Genomic DNA, 4,558 nt, shown 5'->3' with positions numbered 1-4,558 from the left:
ACTATTGTTTAACTCATTCAGGTTCTTTAATTATTATTTAATGCTTTGTTTTATTATTTATTTATATTATCTGCCTGGGATGAGTCTGTTTATGCATGATAAGTATTTTAGTTTGTTTAGCATGTCTGGCTAATTCGCTTAGATATCGGTATGTAAAGTAAGCGGAACAAGGAATCAAGACTAAGTCGGTTAAATTAAGTTTAAAATTAAAATCACTCTTTTTACGGTCTCAATTTACAGGTTTAATAACAAAGGTTTTTACGAAAGTAAAAGACATAAAGAAGTTAAAATCAATAGAGCGAGAGTTTGAGGTTTTAACTGGACAGTGTAAATTAGACATTAATTCTAGATCAGGGCGAGAGCAAGTTTTAGAGTTAATTAAATTCTGATCTTTTCCAAAAAGTATTTTTAAAGATTGAATGTGAGGACGAGAGTTAAGCATTCAAATTTAATTATATAACCTAAGTCAACAGAGCGAGAGTTTGAGATAAGGGTGTTTAAACGGTCAGTGTTTTCTTGAAAAGAGTTTCTATGGACTGTATTGCTTTCAAAAAATGGTTTTTTGACTTAATTATAAGTGACAGCTACATTAACATAAAATCATGGTTTATTCAACAGAGCGAGAGTTTGAGATAAAACTTTTAACCAATAAAGTCAACTGAAAAGATTTATTTTAAAACCAACAGACCGACAAAGGATTGATTCCCTAATTACGACGAACTACATACCGATATCCGCTTTATTAATATTTAATCTAGATCTTAGTTTAGTTTTTAGCTTTCCCCCAAACAATCAAACATTATTCACCTTAGTTTTACGAAGTAACCTTAGATAACGGTATATCGATTCATAAGTCCCTGTGGGATCGATATCTTTTAAAACTACGCGATAGAACTGTGCACTTGCAGTTTGTACCCTAAATTCGATTCATAAAGTCGCGATCAAGTTTTTTGGCGCCGTTGCCGGGGACTTTTATTTAATCGATATCGTAACTCTTCTGTTACGCTGTAGAGACTAAGGTTTCTTTTTCTTCTATTCTTTCTTTTGTTGATTTGTATGCCACGCACTCGCTCACAAGGCGAACCGCTCTATTTACGAATCAACGATATCGAACTACATCTCCGAGTCCTACGACGAATTCGGGAATATCGTGCTGCAAACAATCTCCCTCCTGTAGAACTTCCTGATTTCAAAAACCTTTTTCCTTCGATACCCGAGATGGCAGAACCAGCTCGTGCTCTTAGAGATTACGCCGCTCCATCGCAAGATGAGCCGCATTCAAGTATTGCTCCGCCCGCAATCGAAGCAAACAACTTCGAACTTAAACCTTCGCTGTTGCAGGCTGTGCAACAGAACCAATTCTCTGGAAATCCTACCGAGGATCCAAACCTTCATTTATCCGTATTTGTCCAATACGCTGATACTGTTAAAGCTAATGGTGTCACTTCGGAGGCAATTCGACTTCGTCTTTTTCCTTTCTCATTAAGAGATAGCGCTAGAAGATGGCTTCAGTCTCTCCCTTCAAACTCTGTCACCACATGGAACGAATTGAAGAAAGTTTTTCTTGCCCGATACTTTCCGCCAAGCAAAACAGCTATGTTAAGAGCCCAGATAAACGGATTTAAACAGAAAGACAACGAGTCTCTTTTCGAAGCATGGGAAAGATACAAAGACATGATGAGACTTTGCCCACACCATGGTTTGGAAGACTGGTTAGTAATTCACACATTTTATAATGGTCTCTTGTACAACACAAGGTTAACAATAGACGCCGCTGCAGGTGGTGCACTAATGAACAAACCTTATGTTGATGCTTACTAGCTTATCGAAAGCATGGCCCAAAACCACTATCAGTGGGGAACCGAACGAACAATGGTGGAAAAACCTCAAACGAAAACGGGCATGTACGAGATAAGTAACCTTGATCACGTTAATGCAAAAGTGGATGCTCTGGTCCAGAAAATTGAAAGTTTAAATGTATCGCCTCCAACCGCCGTGGTTGCTATAACTCAGAATTGCGAGGTTTGTGGAATCCAAGGTCACACTCCTACGGATTGTCAACTCTTGACAGGAATCCAAGCAGAGCAAGTAAACTATGCTCAAGGAAGCCCCTACTCGAATACCTATAACTCAAATTGGAAGAACCATCCAAACTTTTCATATAAGAGTAATAATGCTTTGTACGCACCTGGACAGTCTCCAAATCAAGCCCCAGCTATACCTCCGGGATATCAGAAACCGAACCCATCCATGCCTAACAATAACGCCCCTAGGAAATCCAACTTGGAAATCATGATGGAAAACTTTATAGCTTCCCAACAACAAACCAATAAAGATTTCTTAAACCAGAATGTACACACTGGCGAACAACTTAAACAACTAGCAAGCAAAGTAGATGCCCTGGCTACCCATAACAAAATGCTGGAAACACAAATATCACAAGTAGCTCAACAACAAGCACCTACTGCTGCCCCAACTGGTACATTCCCTGGACAGCCCCAACCTAATCCGAGAAGCCACGCTCATGCAATTATATTAAGAAGTGGAACGGAAGTGGAAGGACCGTCTGATCCAAGGATAGAAAACCAAAACCCTAAGAAATCAACTGAGGAAAGTGAACCTAAGGAAAAGGAAGAGAGTAATAAGGAAACCCTAGAAAAGAAGGAACCTTATGTACCTCCACCACCTTACAAACCACCTATCCCTTACCCTCAAAGGCTTGTTAAAACCAAAGATGCGGGCCAATTTAGAAAATTTGTTGATCTCCTTAAACAATTAAACGTTACAATTCCGTTCACCGAAGCTATTACGCAGATGCCCTCCTATGCTAAATTCTTAAAAGAAATTCTTTCTAATAAGAGGAAACTTGAAGATAGCGAAACCGTTACACTCCCTGCCGAATGTAGCGCTATAATCCAAAACATGCCTCCTAAACTCAAGGATCCGGGTAGTTTCTCTATACCCTGTCACATAGGAAAATTTGTCATCGACAAAGCCTTATGCGATTTAGGAGCCGGAATTAGCGTTATGCCTTTATCCATATGTAAGAAACTGGAAATGGGAGAATTAAGACCAACCAAAATGTCTGTGCAACTAGCAGATCGTTCCATCAAATATCCTGTAGGAATTCTTGAAAATGTTCCCGTACGCATAGGTCAATTCTACATTCCAACTGATTTTACAATTATGGACATTAGAGAAGATGATATTACTCCCATTATACTAGGAAGACCGTTTTTAGCAACTGCCGGTGCAATCATAGACGTAAAACGAGGACGACTCACCTTCGAAGTAGGTGAAGAGAAAATTGAGTTCATTCTCTCTCAATTCTTGAAAGCACCTGCAATAGAAGATACATGTTACTTCATGGATATCATCGATGAATGCATAAAAGAAGTAGAGCTAGGAGAAGACAAATCATCAGACTATCTTTTAAAAGACAAATCTAACCAATGTTTAGCGATAACACCGGACCCGACGCAATGTCTTAACAAACCAACCCTTGACCTGAAAACACTTCCCAAAAATCTGAGATATGAATTCCTAGACTTAGAACTTGAACGACCTGTGATAGTTAATGCAGACCTAGGAAGACTCGAAACAGAAAACTCCTACATATCTTAAGAAAGTATCCAACCGCACTAGGTTACCACATCACCGATCTTAAAGGAATAAGTCCTTCTATTTGTATGCACCGCATCATGCTAGAAGAAGACTGTAAAACCTCTAGGGAACACCAGAGGAGACTAAATCCGATCCTGAGTGAGGTAGTAAAGAAGGAAATAACCAAGTTATTAGAAGCAGGTATTATATATCCTATATCTGATAGCAAATGGGTTAGTCCTGTACACGTAGTACCAAAGAAAGGAGGCATAACCGTTATTGAAAACGAAAAAGGGGAAACTATAACTAAACGAATCGAATCGGGATGGAGAATGTGCATTGACTATAGGAAACTAAACAAAGCAACCCGAAAAGATCATTTCCCTTTACCATTCATTGACCAGATGTTAGAACGATTAGCAAAACATTCACATTTCTGTTATCTAGACGGTTATTCAGGCTTCTTTCAAATACCAATTCACCCTGATGACCAAGAAAAGACAACGTTTACGTGCCCCTTTGGTACCTTCGCTTATAGACGAATGCCGTTTGGCCTGTGTAATGCTCCCGCAACCTTTCAAAGATGCATGATGGCAATTTTTGCCGACTTTCTCGAAAACATCATGGAAGTATTTATGGATGACTTTTCCGTATACGGACAAAGTTTTGAAGAATGCCTTGAAAACCTAGAAAGAGTTCTTGAGCGATGTGTAAAAGTAAACTTAGTACTTAACTGGGAGAAGTGCCATTTTATGGTACAAGAAGGAATTGTTTTAGGACACATCATCTCGAACAGAGGAATTGAAGTAGACAAAGCCAAAATAGAGGTAATCGAAAACCTTCAACCCCCAAGAACCGTGAGAGAAGTACGGAGCTTCTTAGGACACGCCGGTTTTTACCGACGATTCATCAAAGACTTCTCTAAGATAACTAAACCTTTAACCGGACTATTGAT

General features: G+C 39.1%; 1 pseudogene; it reads right to left on the bottom strand.

Moving 5' to 3' along the window:
- Window positions 1-1,603: 1,603 nt before the first annotated feature.
- LOC127089278 (uncharacterized) lies at window positions 1,604-1,703 on the bottom strand (annotated as a pseudogene).
- Window positions 1,704-4,558: the final 2,855 nt, after the last annotated feature.

The sequence above is a fragment of the Lathyrus oleraceus genome, chromosome 5 (genome assembly GCF_024323335.1).
Source record: "Lathyrus oleraceus cultivar Zhongwan6 chromosome 5, CAAS_Psat_ZW6_1.0, whole genome shotgun sequence".
In the NCBI taxonomy this organism is placed as follows: domain Eukaryota; kingdom Viridiplantae; phylum Streptophyta; class Magnoliopsida; order Fabales; family Fabaceae; genus Lathyrus; species Lathyrus oleraceus.
Note: the sequence above shows the minus strand (reverse complement) of the source record. Positions and strands in the feature narration are given on the sequence as shown.